Genomic DNA, 16,962 nt, shown 5'->3' on the forward strand with positions numbered 1-16,962 from the left:
GTGACGATGATGATGTTCTACCGACGCAGGGCGTCGCCTAAGCTCCGCAACGGTATTATCGAGGTGTAATATGGTGGAGGGGGGCACCGCACACGGCTAAGAGATCTCAAGGATCAATTGTTGTGTCTCTGGGGTGCCCCCCTGCCCCCGTATATGAAGGAGCAAGGGAGGAGGAGGCCGGCCCTAGGAGGAGGCGCACCAAGTGTAGAGTCCTACTAAGACTCCCTAGTCCTAGTAGGATTCCACCTCCCATATGGAATAGGAAAAGAGGAAGGGAAAAAGAGAAGGAAGGAAGGGGGCGCCCCCCTTCCCTAGTCCAATTCGGACCAGACCAAGGGGAGGGGTGCGGCCACCCTTGAGGCCCTTTTTCTTCTTTCCCGTATGGCCCAATAAGGCCCAATACGTATTCCCGTAACTCTCCGGTACTCCGAAAAATACCCGAATCACTCGGAACCTTTCCGAAGTCCGAATATAGTCGTCCAATATATCGACCTTTACGTCTCGACCATTTCGAGACTCCTCGTCATGTCCCCGATCTCATCCGGGACTCCGAACTCCTTCGGTACATCAACATACATAAACTCATAATAAAACTGTCATCGTAACTTTAAGCGTGCGGACCCTACGGGTTCGAGAACTATGTAGACATGACCGAGACACGTCTCCGGTCAATAACCAATAGCGGGACCTGGATGCCCATATTGGCTCCCACATATTCTACGAAGATCTTTATCGGTCAGACCGCATAACAACATACGTTGTTCCCTTTGTCATCAGTATGTTACTTGCCCGAGATTCGATCGTCGGTATCTCGATACCTAGTTCAATCTCGTTACCGGCAAGTCTCTTTACTCGTTCCGTAGCACATCATCCCGCAACTAACTTATTAGTCACAATGCTTGCAAGGCTTATAGTGATGTGCATTACCGAGTGGGCCCAGAGATACCTCTCCGACAATCGGAGTGACAAATCCTAATCTCGAAATACGCCAACCCAACAAGTACCTTTGGAGACACCTGTAGAGCACCTTTATAATGACCCATTTACGTTGTGACGTTTGGTAGCATACAAAGTGTTCCTCCGGTAAACGGGAGTTGCATAATCTCATAGTCAGAGGAACATGTATAAGTCATGAAGAAAGCAATAGCAATATACTAAACGATCGGGTGCTAAGCTAACGGAATGGGTCAAGTCAATCACGTCATTCTCCTAATGAGGTGATCTCGTTAATCAAATGACAACTCATGTTTATGGCTAGGAAACATAACCATCTTTGATTAACGAGCTAGTCAAGTAGAGGCATACTAGTGACACTCTGTTTGTCTATGTATTCACACATGCATTATGTTTCCGGTTAATACAATTCTAGCATGAATAATAAACATTTATCATGATATAAGGAAATATATAATACTTTATTATTGCCTCTAGGGCATATTTCCTTCAGTCTCCCACTTGCACTAGAGTCAATAATCTAGTTCACATCGCCATGTGATTTAACATCAATAAGTCACATCACCATGTGATTAACACCCATAGTTCATATCTCTATGTGACCAACACTCAAAGGGTTTACTAGATTCAATAATCTAGTTCACATCGCTATGCGATTAACACCCAAAGAGTACTAAGGTGTGATCATGTTTTGATTGTGAGATAATTTTAGTCAACGGGTCTGCCACATTCAGATCCGTAAGTATTTTGCAAATTTCTATGTCTACAATGCTCTGCACGACGCTACTCTAGCTAATTGCTTCCACTTTCAATATGTATGTAGACCGAGACTTAGAGTCATCTAGATTTAGTGTCAAAACTTGTATCGACGTAACCCTTTACGACGAACCTTTTTGTCACTTCCATAATCGAGAAACATATCCTTATTCCACTAAGGATAATTTTGACCGCTGTCCAGTGATCTACTCCTAGATCACTATTGTACTCCCTTGCCAAAATCAGTGTAGGGTATACAATATATCTGGTACACAGCATGGCATACTTTATAGAACCTATGGCCAAGGCATAGGAAATGACTTTCATTCTTTTTCTATCTTCTACCATGGTCGGGCTTTGAGTCGTACTCAATTTCACACCTTGTAACACAGGTAAGAAACTCTTTCTTTGACTGTTCCATTTTGAACCACTTCAAAATCTTGTTAAGGTATGTACTCATTGAATAAACTTATCAAGCGTCTTGATCTATCTCTATAGATCTTGATGCTCAATATGTAAGCAGCTTCACGGAGGTCTTTCTTTGAAAAACTCCTTTCAAACACTCCATTATGCTTTGCAGAATAATTCTACATTATTTCCGATCAACAATATGTCATTCACATATACTTATCAGAAATGCTGTAGTGCTCCCACTCACTTTCTTGTAAATACAGGCTTCACCGCAAGTCTGCATACAACTATATGCTTTGATCAACTTATCAAAGCGTATATTCCAACTCCGAGATGCTTGCACCAGTCCATTGATGGATCGCTGGAGCTTGCATATTTTGTTAGCACCTTTAGGATTTACAAAACCTTCTGGTTGTATCATATACAACTCTTCTTTAATAAATCCATCAAGGAATGCAGTTTTGTTTATCCCTTTGCCAGATTTCATAAAATGCGGCAATTGCTAACATGATTCGGACAGACTTAAGCATAGATACGAGTGAGAAACTCTCATCGTAGTCAACATCTTGAACTTGTCGAAAACCTTTTTGCGACAATTCTTGCTTTGTAGATAGTGATACTACTATCAGCGTCCGTCTTCCTCTTGACAATCCATTTATTCTCAATTGCTTGCCGATCATCGGGCAAGTCAACCAAAGTCCACACTTTGTTCTCATACATGGATCTCATCTCAGATTTCATGGCCTCAAGCCATTTTGCGGAATCTGGGCTCACCATCGCTTCTTCATAGTTCGTAGGTTCGTTATGGTCTAGTAACATAACCTCCAGAACAGGATTACCGTACCACTCTAGTGCGGATCTTACTCTAGTTTACCTACGAGGTTTGGTAGTAACTTGATCTGAAGTTACATGATCATCATCATTAACTTCCTCACTAATTGGTGTAGAAGTCACATGGACAGATTTCTGTGATCCAATAAGTGAGCAGGTACAGTTACCTCATCAAGTTCTACTTTCCTCCTACTCACATCTTTCGAGAGAAACTCCTTCTCTAGAAAGGATCCATACTTAGCAACGAATGTCTTGCCTTCGGATCTGTGATAGAAGGTGTACCCAACTGTCTCCTTTGGGTATCCTATGAAGACACATTTCTCCGATTTGGGTTTGAGCTTATCAGGATGAAACTTTTTCACATAAGCATCGCAACCCCAAAATTTTAAGAAACAACAACGTTGCTTTCTTGCCAAACCACAGTTCATAAGGCGTCGTCTCAACGGATTTTGATGGTGCCCTATTTAACGTGAATGCAGCTGTCTCTAATGCATAACCCCCAAAACGTTTAGTGGTAAATTGGTAAGAGACATCATAGATTGCACTATATCCAATAAAGTACGGTTATGACGTTCAGACACACCATTATGCTGTGGTGTTCCAGGTGGCATGAATTTGTGAAACTATTCCACATTGTTTTAACTGAAGGCCAAACTCGTAACTTAAATACTCTTCTCCACGATCAGATCGTAGAAACTTTATTTTCTTGTTACGATGATTTTCTGCTTCACTCTGAAATTATATGAACTTTTCAAATGTTTCAGACTCTTGTTTCATTAAGTAGATATACCCATATCTGCTCAAATCATCTGTGAAGGTCAGAAAATAATGATACCTGCTACGAGCCTTAATATTCATCGGATCACATACATCTGTATGTATGATTTCCAACAAATCTGTTGCTCTCTCCATAGTTCCGGAGAACGGCGTTTTAGTCATCTTGCCCATGAGGCACGGTTCACAAGCATCAAGTGATTCATAATCAAGTGATTCCAAAATCCCATCAGTATGGAGTTTCTTCATGCGCTTTACACCAATATGACCTAAACGGCAGTGCCACAAATAAGTTGCACTATCATTATTAACTTTGCATCTTTTGGCTTCAATATTATGAATATGTGTATCACTATGATCGAGATCCAACAAACCATTTTCGTTGGTGTGTATGACCATAGAAGGTTTTATTCATGTAAACAGAACAACAATTGTTCTCTAATTTAAATGAATAACCGTATTGCAATAAACATGATCAAATCATATTCATGCTCAACGCAAACACCAAATAACACTTATTTAGTTTCAACACTAATCCCGAAAGTACAGGGAGTGTGCGATGATGATCATATCAATCTTGGAACTACTTCCAACACACATCGTCACCTCGCCTTTTACTAGTCTCTGTTTATTCTGCAACTCCCGTTTCGAGTTACTACTCTTAGCAACTGAACCAGTATCAATTACCGAGGGGTTGCTATAAACATTAGTAAAGTACACATCAATAATCTGTATATCAAATATACCTTTGTTCACTTTTACTAGTCTCTGTTTATTCTGCAACTCCCGTTTCGAGTTACTACTCTTAGCAACTGAACCAGTATCAATTACCGAGGGGTTGCTATAAACACTAGTAAAGTACACATCAATAATCTGTATATCAAATATACCTTTGTTCACTTTGCCATCCTTCTTATCCACCAAATAGTTGGGGTAGTTACACTTCCAGTGACCAGTCCCTTTGCAGTAGAAGCACTTAGTCTCAGGCTTAGGACTAGACTTAGGCTTCTTCACTTGAGCAGCAACTTGCTTGCCGTTCTTCTTGAAGTTCCCCTTCTCCCCTTTGCCCTTTTCTTGAAACTAGTGGTCTCGTCAACCATCAACACTTGATGTTTTTCTTGATTTCTACCTAAGTCGATTTCAGCATCACGAAGAGCTCGGGAATTACTTTCGTCATCCCTTGCATACTATAGTTCATCACGAAGTTCTACTAACTTGGTGATGGTGACTAGAGAATTCTGTCAATCACTATTTTATCTGGAAGATTAACTCCCACTTGATTCAAGCGATTGTAGTACCCAGACAATCTGAGCACATGCTCACTAGTTGAGCGATTCTCCTCCATCTTTTAGCTATAGAACTTGTTGGAGACTTCATATCTCTCAACTCGGGTATTTGCTTGAAATATTAACTTCAACTCCTGGAACATCTCATATGGTCCATGACATTCAAAACGTCTTTGAAGTCCCGATTCTAAGCCGTTAAGCATGGTGCACTAAACTATCAAGTAGTCATCATATTGAGCTAGCCAAACGTTCATAACGTCTGCATCTGCTCCTGCAATAGGTCTGTCACCTAGCGGTGCATCAAGGACATAATTTTTCTGTGCAGCAATGAGGATAATCCTCAGATCACGGATCCAATCCGCATCTTTGCTACTAATATTTTTCAACATAATTTTTCTCTAGGAACATATCAAAAATAAACACAGGGAAGCAACAACGCGAGCTATTGATCTACAACATAATTTGCAAAATACTATCAGGACTAAGTTCATGATAAATTTAAGTTCAATTAATCATATTACTTATGAACTCCCACTTAGATAGACATCCCTCTAATCATCTAAGTGATTACGTGATCCAAAGCAACTAAACCATGTCCGATTAACACGTGAGATGGAGTAGTTTCAATGGTGAACATCACTATGTTGATCATATCTACTATATGATTCACGCTCGACCTTTCGGTCTCTGTGTTCCGAGGCCATATCTGTATATGCTAGGCTCGTCAAGTTTAACCTGAGTATTCCGCGTGTGCAACTGTTTTGCACCCATTGTATTTGAACGTAGAGCCTATCACACCCGATTAACACGTGGTGTCTCAGCACGAAGAACTTTTGCAACGGTGCATACTCAGGGAGAACACTTTTATCTTGAAATTTTAGTGAGAGATCATCTTATAATGCTACAGTCAATCAAAGCAAGATAAGATGCATAAAGGATTAACATCACATGCAACCAATATAAGTGATATGATATGGCCATCATCATCTTGTGCTTGTGATCTCCATCCCCGAAGCACCGTGCTTGTGATCTCCATCTCTGAAGCACCGTCATGATCACCATCGTCACCGGCGCGACACCTTGATCTCCATCGTAGCATCGTTGTCGTCTCGCCAACTTATTGCTTTTACGACTATCGCTACCGCTTAGTGATAAAGTAAAACTATTACATGGCGATTGCATCTCATACAATAAAGCGACAACCATATGGCTCCTGCCAGTTGCCGATAACTCGGTTACAAAACATGATCATCTCATACAACACATTATATCACATCATGTCTTGACCATATCACATCACAACATGCCCTGCAAAAACCAGTTAGACGTCCTCTACTTTGTTGTTGCATATTTTACGTGGCTGCTACGGGCTTAGCAAGAACCGTTCTTACCTACGCATCAAAACCACAACGATAGTTTGTCAAGTTGGTGCTGTTTTAACCTTCGCAAGGACCGGGCGTAGCCACACTCGGTTCAACTAAAGTGAGAGAGACAGACACCCGCCAGTCACCTTTAAGCAACGAGTGCTCTGAACGGTGAAACCAGTCTCGCGTAAGCGTACGCGTAATGTCGGTCCGGGCCGCTTCATCTCACAATACCGCTGAACCAAAGTATGACATGCTGGTAAGCAGTATGACTTATATCGTCCACAACTCACTTGTGTTCTACTCGTGCATAGCATCAACGCATAAAACCAGGCTCGGATGCCACTGTTGGGGAACGTAGTAATTTCAAAAAATTTCCTACGCACACGCAAGATCATGGTGATGCATAGCAACAAGAGGGGAGAGTGTTGTCCACGTACCCTCGTAGACCGACAGCGGAAGCGTTATCACAACGCGGTTGATGTAGTCGTACGTCTTCACGATCCGACCGATCAAGTACCGAACGTACGACACCTCTGAGTTCTACACACGTTCAGCTCGATGACGTCCGTCGAATTCCGATCCAGCCGAGTGTTGAGGGAGAGTAGCATGACTGTGATTTGTAAACCGATTTGTTCGTTATTATGAGCAATTATATGATTGTGCGCATCACTCGATACAAAGGCCCAGGGCTTTTACCCACTTCTTGAAAGAAAATAAATATATAAGCATGCATGCACAGAGATGCTACGTCAGGTTATCTAAGCTAGCCTAGGCTTGTTATTGGATCGAAGAAAAGTAATGTCTTATCGTGTACAACTTCCACAGCGTTTGCTTGAGCTAACGGGTAGCCGCCAAAGTCGCATGCATGCACTAGGATATAGCATGATGGATGTGACGTCCACTGTCTAGTTTGTTTTGTGACGGCGACCTCCTAACGAGCTAAGAGCAACTCTAAGGGCAACCCGTGAAAACATCTCGCATCTGTCCGCGGACACGGAAGTGAGAGGTAGCCATCCAATGCTAGCCGTATAATACATTTTCATAACAACTCAAACCAATCAAATGAAATTCGTGCAAACTGGATGATTTTCATTCAAGTTCAAATATAATTTACATAAGAAGGTCGATATTTCGACCGGTTAACTAAAAAACTAAAAAAAACCTAAACCATGTACCGGACGACCACCTCGTATGCGTGGCCGCCCTGTCCTGCCGCACCGCCGTTTCCGTCAGTGCCATCGTCCCTCCAGCGGCGGCACGGCGCTGGAGGGCTGCGACAGCCTTGTCCAGCGGCTGCCTCCGCTCGCGGAGGAGCCGCTCTTCCTCCTGCTGCGTCGTGCGGAGTGCCGCTGCGGCCACTGCCGACATGGCCTTCGAAGCCCTGGCGGTGGCCTTGCCGCGACCGGCATTGGCGGAGCAGTCGCTAAGCGACCCCTCCACGCTGATCTTGGTGAGCTCGCTGTCAAGGCGGTGGCGACGCCTGACGGGCGTCTCCGCGGTGGTCACGGAGTCGTCCAGCGCACAAGCGCATGCGAGGTCTGGGTCGTTGCGGACCCAGTCCAGTGTCACGCCGCTGTTAGCGAACGCGGGGCGGCGATTGGCATTGCGCCGGTCATACCACTCCTGCTGTCGAGCCGCGCGCTCCGCCTTAGAGACGATGAACCTCGATTCCGAGGGACCGCCGATGTAGTGGAGGAGGCGGCCCCACGCCTTCTTGATCGCGAGGCGGTGGCGAGAACGGCGCGTTGATGCGGCCATAGCGGTTGCGCGACGGGGACGCAGTCTCGTCCTTGACGCGGCGTCCGATCTGGACACCACGGTGGTGCGGGGATGAGACCGGCTCCTCCTTAACGTGACGTCCGATCTGGACGATGCGGTTCTGCCGGGGCAAGGCCGGCTCCTCCTTCACTGGCAGGTGCGGAAAATAAAACAGCAAGTACAAAAATGAGTAATAAACCCCAGTATAGACTGGTACGATTCAATTCAACATTTTGTTCATTCGGGTTTGATTGTGTCATAGTTCTATAGTTGGAATTTGTTGGGCGCCTGCTCGGTCTTGACGCGATGGCGCGGCGGGGAGGCCGGCTCCTTCACAGGTGACCGTGACGGCGACGATGGCCCCATGTCACGGAGCGACCGCTTCGTCATTAACTCGATCTGACGGAAACAATATTCCTCCATCAGAGCGGCCTCCTTAAGGAGCCGGGGCGGCTGCTGTGGTGGCTCCTGGGCTGCTGCGACGGCGCCTTCTCCTTCTCGTCACCGCAGGAGATGATGATCTCCTCCTTGGAGGAGCCGGTCACCGTGGACGCTGACAGGCCCGAAGAGCGTCTGTGGCGGCGCCAGGACCTGCCGAAGGAGGAGGAGGTTCCGCCTACTCCTCCTGTCGGCGTGGAGCACCACAACTTTGGCATTCCCTTAGCTTGGGTCAAAGAGGGGGAAGGAGGGGCTCGGGGCACGAAGACGGGGGAGGGGAGGGGGCCGGTGCTTGGGGATGGGTGTTGGGGAACGTAGTAATTTCAAAAAATTTCCGACGCACACGCAAGATCATGGTGATGCATAGCAACGAGAGGGGAGAGTGTTGTCCACGTACCCTCGTAGACCGACAGCGGAAGCGTTATCACAACGCGGTTGATGTAGCCGTACGTCTTCACGATCCGCCCGATCAAGTACCGAACGTACGGCACCTCCGAGTTCTACACACGTTCAGCTCGATGACGTCCCTCGAACTCCGATCCAGCCGAGTGTTGAGGGAGAGTTTCGTCAGCACGACGGCGTGGTGACGATGATGATGTTCTACCGACGCAGGGCGTCGCCTAAGCTCCGCAACGGTATTATCGAGGTGTAATATGGTGGAGGGGGGCACCGCACACGGCTAAGAGATCTCAAGGATCAATTGTTGTGTCTCTGGGGTGCCCCCCTGCCCCCGTATATAAAGGAGCAAGGGAGGAGGAGGCCGGCCCTAGGAGGGGGCGCACCAAGTGTAGAGTCCTACTAGGACTCCCTAGTCCTAGTAGGAAGCCACCTCCCATATGGAATAGGAAAAGAGGAAGGGAAAAAGAGAAGGAAGGAAGGGGGCGCCCCCCTTCCCTAGTCCAATTCGGACCAGACCAAGGGGAGGGGTGCGGCCACCCTTGAGGCCCTTTTTCTTCTTTCCCGTATGGCCCAATAAGGCCCAATACGTATTCCCGTAACTCTCCGGTACTCCGAAAAATACCCGAATCACTCGGAACCTTTCCGAAGTCCGAATATAGTCGTCCAATATATCGACCTTTACGTCTCGACCATTTCGAGACTCCTCGTCATGTCCCCGATCTCATCCGGGACTCCGAACTCCTTCGGTACATCAACATACATAAACTCATAATAAAACTGTCATCGTAACTTTAAGCGTGCGGACCCTACGGGTTCGAGAACTATGTAGACATGACCGAGACACGTCTCCGGTCAATAACCAATAGCGGGACCTGGATGCCCATATTGGCTCCCACATATTCTACGAAGATCTTTATCGGTCAGACCGCATAACAACATACGTTGTTCCCTTTGTCATCAGTATGTTACTTGCCCGAGATTCGATCGTCGGTATCTCGATACCTAGTTCAATCTCGTTACCGGCAAGTCTCTTTACTCGTTCCGTAACACATCATCCCGCAACTAACTTATTAGTCACAATGCTTGCAAGGCTTATAGTGATGTGCATTACCGAGTGGGCCCAGAGATACCTCTCCGACAATCGGAGTGACAAATCCTAATCTCGAAATACGCCAACCCAACAAGTACCTTTGGAGACACCTGTAGAGCACCTTTATAATGACCCATTTACGTTGTGACGTTTGGTAGCATACAAAGTGTTCCTCCGGTAAACGGGAGTTGCATAATCTCATAGTCAGAGGAACATGTATAAGTCATGAAGAAAGCAATAGCAACATACTAAACGATCCGGTGCTAAGCTAACGGAATGGGTCAAGTCAATCACGTCATTCTCCTAATGAGGTGATCTCGTTAATCAAATGACAACTCATGTTTATGGCTAGGAAACATAACCATCTTTGATTAACGAGCTAGTCAAGTAGAGGCATACTAGTGACACTCTGTTTGTCTATGTATTCACACATGTATTATGTTTCCGGTTAATACAATTCTAGCATGAATAATAAACATTTATCATGATATAAGGAAATATATAATACTTTATTATTGCCTCTAGGGCATATTTCCTTCAATGGGGATGGTACATCTCCTTGCAACTCTGGCGCATGGCTTAAATAGCAGCGACGAAGACCAGACGAAGGGCCAATCAGCCGCTTCAATGCGGCGCAACGGCCGGAGTTGGTTCCTCGGAAACTTGCGTCCGCATTGAAGCGACGGCCGCCGAGAGGTCGCGTTGGTCAGCGCCACCCTCCCTCCTCACTCTAGTCACATTGCGGCATCAATGCCGGCATCCACGTGCTCTGGGCCGGCATGAATGTGGCGCGTGCATCAAAAGGAAAGCGCGGGAGGGGCGGGTGACGGGTTTTTGGTGGCCCCCCACTTTTGTCTCATGTTTGCAGGAGAAATCGCGTCCGGACCGTCCCGGGAACCGATACAGGTCGGCGTTGGATGGCTTTTGCGGTCCTGACAGACCAGTCCAGATGGTTGCGGGAGGTTTACCCGTCCGCCTTGGAGATGCCCTAAGAGCAACTTTAAAAGTTGTGCCCAAACATAGTCTTCATATGCACACTCCATATTTTGTTTACATCAACTTAATATTCACCATTTTTTTGCGAGGTCACCAAATTTCGAATTGAAGGCATTCAAAAACTAAAACCGAGTCATATATTTACTAAAATACTCTACATAGTTTTTATATAGAAGGGGAAATGCTTGTTTTACATCAACTTCATGCCATACTCAATGTTATTGTTTATTGTCCGTAGTACTATATTGTTTATTGTAAGCAAACTGGGCACGGATTTTGGACAAAATTAATCTCTACTCCTAATGTCTCAGTTGGTAGTCTCCGTTCCGGGTTTATTTTCGTCCCACCATTTTCGTCCTCTCTCCCACCCCACCCCACGCAGGCCAAAAAAAACCCCACACCCGGCAGAAAAAACGCTCCATCGATCCTATCCTTCATTGCCGACTCCTCTCGATCCCATCTCTACTCCAATACGATCCGCCGCCGAGATCCGAGACGATCCGCCGCTGCCGAGGACCGATTGGAGCCGCCGCCGGCGCTGGCCAGCCTCCCCACCGATGTGCGCGCCGGGTCGCCGCTCCCGCTCCCGCAGCCGAGCATAGCAGCAGCGGCGGAGCCCCAGCCGCCACCACGTTCCTCCTGCTCTCTGGCAAGTCCGCCCAGGACCAGCAGCTCCTCGCCTCCGCCGCCGGCGAGCTCTCTCTGGCGGAGGAGGGCGGGGGCGAGCTTGCCGCCTCCCTCGCGCTCGACGCCAGCGGGGACGCGGGCTACGAGGCGGCCGCCTACATGGGCGCGCTCCAGGCGCGGCGCTTCGGGAGGTGGATGCGTTGGTCGCCGCGGATGGCATCCACGCACGACCTCGTGATACATTGAGTGCAAGATTTTGTTCTTTTGAGTCTCGCTCCATCAAAAAAAGTAATAAACGATGAATTTCCTCTTGAAATCGCTCAAATTGGGCTTACTCTTTGCTTCCCCTCTGTCTATAGGAACTTCGCCAAACTTCCGGTGGGCATCATGTGCGCCACATACATGCAGTTCAAAGGCAGAGGTGCGTCAAATATGTATGCCAATTGGTGCTTGTTTTTGTTGTCCCTTTTAGTGTGTATCTCTGATGATTTTTCAATCTCGGTGATCAATGTCTGTCACTTTGGTGGGGAGATGAATTGTGTTGTTCTGTTTGTTGTATGTTCAGTTGATGATTCTCTTGACATATCCACAAGGTACAGTATGTGTGATCCAACCACACATCGCATAGTTGAATTCCGAAGCAATTAGCTTGATTACCTGCAGTCCATCTAATTCTCATCTAATGCTGATTAGTTTAAGCGAGTCAACACATAGGACGGAAAGACCCTTTCATAGTTTTCTCAAGGGGAGTGTACCGTGTGCAGGGGCATATCTCTGTTCCTTTGTATGGTTGTTTAACAATTTGTGAAATGCTTGTAGTATGATAATCTAGATAGTGGGGATATGTTACAGAAAGTGTTGTGCCTGGCCTCACATGTACATGAGTTGGTTTATCATTAAAGTGCTCTCTTTCCCACTAAATTTCACATCTGCCATCTGAAAAAAACAAATCCACATTTACCTGATTTCAAGTTCTTATGGACCTTATGGTAAAGTATTTAAGTAATTTTAGTCGGCTCAAAAGGCTCCAAGATTCTTTGTCTATCATTTCCTGTTCAAAACTGACAACAGAACTTTGTGAAGCCTTTCAGTTTGTCTTTGTTTCAGTTACTTTACCACTCGGTCTTGATGCCTGAACTATGTGAACATTGTCAGCTTAGTAAAATTGTATGAACTTGTGTGCCATACACATAGCAGGTCGAAAAACTACCATTGTATTTGCATATACTGCTTGTGACACAATTTTCTGAAAACATGTTGGTGGTCATTGGTCAACAAAAGTTTTCAGCATTCGGCACGGTGTTAATATTCTTGAATTTATTGTGCTTCTAGAATTATAGATTTCTGAATAATTAGATGGTCAGCTATGCAATATAATATTCCCATAGTATTGAAATATTCTGTTCTGCAAATAGTCCTTCAGCAAATGGCGCTTACACTTAATATGGGATACTCCAAATCCATAAGAGCAGGCTATATCTGATATTTTCTCCATACAGAGTCGGCAGCAACTTGATTTATATTTCCGCTACTTGTCAATATGATGGCCCGTTGTAAATAAATGAGGCATGGCCATCACTTATACTTGGGAACTACTTTTCAGTGATAGCTGTATTGACTAAGGTACTATTTTTTCTTTCTTAAAGATTGATTTCTTCAGTGGTGTGTGTTTTACTTTACAGTTTTGATAAGATTCCATTGCCAACACACTTTTTTTCTTGACAGGGAACTACGGCGGGCTTATGCCTACTGAACTATATTCGAAACTATCAGAGTGTATAGCAGATTAGAGTAGATTACAGCAGCCTTAAAGGTAAAATGATCTGAACATTTTTTTCCACAATACACAGGTAGTACATAGTAATAGCCCTCTTAATAATTCCTATATAAAAGTATGATCTAAACATTTTGTTGAGTTGTTTTTGCACCAGATTGTTGGCCATTAACGGCAGACCAGTGAGCGGCGGCGGGTGGGCGCGACCACATGGTGGTTGGAAGGTAGGCTTCGCGGCGTTCAGCCTCGGCCACCATCGTACCATGATCTCGGCCCACCCGGAAAGTTGGATGAAGAGGTGGTGGACGGTGAGGACCAATCATTATAGCTGCTACTCCATTACATCCGCTCCTCGAAAAGCTCCCTGAGCCCGACCAACAATGGGATCTTCCTCTGAGGTTCACGCTACTCCTTGTCCAGACTGATCCCGGAGAGGAGAACAAGCCTCCGAGCACGTGCTCGTCAACTCCATGCCGGCCGCTCCAAGCGCCCCTGCTTCGTGTCTTCAAGGCAGGCACCGAGATAGCCTTTGCAGCGAGCTGTGGTGTGTGGACTCTGCGGCGAGATGGGATTCAGAATCCTTTTCCGTGGTGAGATAACCCTGCCACCACTCATATGCCATTGCATATAAGTGAATCTGTTTTATAGAAATCAATCTTGCACGTTGGTTAGCTCTGTAATTTCTTTTATTCCGTAGCAGACTGAGTTGCTCACAGCCTATTTGCTGGAACGCCAACAAGGAGTCATTTTTCCATCTCCACAAATATTCTTGGTCTCTTCAAATTAATTGCTTCTTAATCCAACTACCATTTTTCAAGATTAGTTCGTTTATATAATATTTATTTTTGTACCAGTGTTGATCAAGTAGGTTATTATTGTGAGGAATCAGCAGTAGGATGCACATGTATTTGTTTCTTGCCACTGGTTGCAAAAGCCTAAAAAATGATATGTTTTATTCACCTCTTAACAGTAATACGAGTATTTTGTTTATTTCCTACTCCCTTTTAGTGTTTACTGATTAGTCACTCTTAAAGGTGAATGCATGTGTATAATAGGTGTGTCATGGCTGCATTTTGCGGCCCCTGACTACTGGAAAGTAATCTCCTTTGGATGATTTGTATTTTTTTCTGGAATTTGTACTTAGATAGCGCATCCAAGGAAGGAAGGAGATTGAGGTTGGCACCTCCTGAAGGCATGCATGCTCTTCACCGAGAGAGGGAAGGGCATCTTTTTCTTGGGTTGCAGTTTCCACCTTGTTGTTGGGTGAGGTGAGTCATGATTTCTCTCCTCCCGCTTCATTTTTTAGAGATAATGAACTACGCACGCACGCACGCACACACACACACACACACACGCACGCACGCACGCACACACGCACGCACGCACGCGCACGCACACACGCACGCACACACACACACACACACACACACACACACACACACACTTATGATCTATAAGAGAAGCTGCGATTTTGGCAATAGATGCGCGACAAAGTAGTGGTTGGTGTTGGGTTTAATCAATTATCAAATGTTTTGCCAATAACAGGAAATTACCTTCCTCGTAAATTTATTGTCCTTCTGTTTCATGGTCCAGCTGATTCGTTGTTTGTCAGAGCTCTTGTGGATAATCAGACATGGGGTGCATGGCAAAATTAGGACAGACTGAAGGCAGCAAATTCCGCGTTGGCCGTGCACTTTGAGGAGAAGACATTGTCTTTGTATAAGTGCCCCTACAATCATCTCTTTACAGCAGAGATAAGGCCTTCAGGTAATTTGTGATGATCTTTTTAGCATTCTTAATTGATGACATTTCTGAAGGGAGATGATCCTCAGCATTTCATAGTTATTTTTTGTACTGTTATAATCTCAAATTTCACATTCGAACTTAACTTGTTATCAAATAATTTTGGAACAAAATTTTACTTTTACCTGCCCTCCATAGAACCAAAGGTTCACGACGACTTTTGTTGCTCTAATGCTTCTTCGATGACCATCTCGCCGTTCGCCCTTGCAGATAGATATGGCCGCATAAATCGCACCGATGGATCCAGTCCTTCGCTAGGTCCAACCTACCCTGCACCAGCCTCAAGCACGTGAGACATTGTTACCTTGTGTTCTAACTGGTTACCACAATCAAATCCATTTTTGCCCAGTTAAATTAGTTAGCTCATTTTGTTGATAACTGAGTTGCATTGGTAATATATACTGAACTGTCTTTGGCATTCTGTTTTGCAATATATTCTAATTGTCAGGATTTTTGCTACATTTTTGGTGTAGATTTTAGGGACATTAATGTAGTGCTAATGCCTTCCGTGCAGGTTATTCAGTCAACGCATATTCTGTCTTTTGGCATGTGTATGCTTGCTCTTGTGCTCATGTTGTAATCGTGACCTGTAATCAGTCCATGATCCTTGTGTGACCAGAAGTTGGGCATAACTGCATTGTTACTGAGAAGATGTGAATATTAACTTAGGGATCGGAGCTGAAGCTCTAGCCGATAGCAAAGATATGAAGTCTGTGCTCTGTCTTATGTTTGCAAGTATATTGATGTAACTTCACATCTTGAATGGAGTCACTCCTATGTGTACTGCCGCTGTAATTACACAACATGAATTTTCCGTTTTTGTCATCAGAAATTTTGCCAAGAAACTTGTTGGATTAACTACGATTTTGTCCTATTTACTACTAGCATTTATTCTTATCTCTCAACATATTCTTGCCCCTATCTAGGACAGTCGGAAGAAGAGAGCTTCGACTGGGAAACAGCGTGTTGAAGCAATACCTCTTGTTGAACCACCCAAAACCAAAGAAGCCTCTTAGATTGCGAGAGGCCTGTTGTGTTTAGTAAGAAACTTGGCGTAAAATATCCAAAATATCAGGAACACTATGTATTGGGCAGACCTGAAATACTAATATAAGTGTATCCAATTTTTCCTACGATTCCCTTCCTCGCCCATGGACGTGGACCACGTCTTTGGCTTTGCAAGTCCAAGGCTCCAAGCTATCAAAATATTTCTATTAGCGTAACCCTACCTGGCGACCTCCATCAGCCGGAGGTATTCCTGGAGTCAAGGCAAGCATGTTGACCAATTGACGTAAATGTGCAATGTAAATTTACCTTGGCGCTTTGTTTTTGAATGTGATGGCGTTGTCTGATACGTCTCCGCCGCACCATAAATTTACGTAGGATTAGATTAATGTTAAAAGGCCCGTAGCAACGCACGGGCATTGTACTAGTCATTGAATAAAGCGGCAGATGCTGCACACGCACATGCAGATATGCCCCCTCTCTCTCTCTCTCGGCTTTAATTAGCGAAATTCACAAAAATATGAAGATCGATGTGACCGCTGACTCCACACCCTTCTTTCTTCTCTTCATGTCAGCGGATCTCTCTGTTAGATTCTTACCCAACCTACATGTCATACAAAGAGTAGCGTCTTTCTACCATGCATACAATATACTCGCTTGTCCTAATATAATTGTCTTAAAGTGTATGCGCGT

General features: G+C 45.1%; 1 long non-coding RNA gene across 1 annotated transcript; it reads left to right on the forward strand.

The window, feature by feature from the left end:
• The first annotated feature begins 14,206 nt into the window (after positions 1 to 14,206).
• Positions 14,207 to 16,057, forward strand: LOC123170174 (uncharacterized). The gene is made up of 4 exons (XR_006485069.1): positions 14,207 to 14,729; positions 15,074 to 15,228; positions 15,475 to 15,553; positions 15,779 to 16,057. It is a non-coding gene; the product is annotated as an uncharacterized lncRNA (long non-coding RNA).
• The last annotated feature ends 905 nt before the right edge of the window (positions 16,058 to 16,962 follow it).

The sequence above is a fragment of the Triticum aestivum genome, chromosome 7D (assembly GCF_018294505.1).
Source record: "Triticum aestivum cultivar Chinese Spring chromosome 7D, IWGSC CS RefSeq v2.1, whole genome shotgun sequence".
Lineage (NCBI taxonomy): Eukaryota > Viridiplantae > Streptophyta > Magnoliopsida > Poales > Poaceae > Triticum > Triticum aestivum.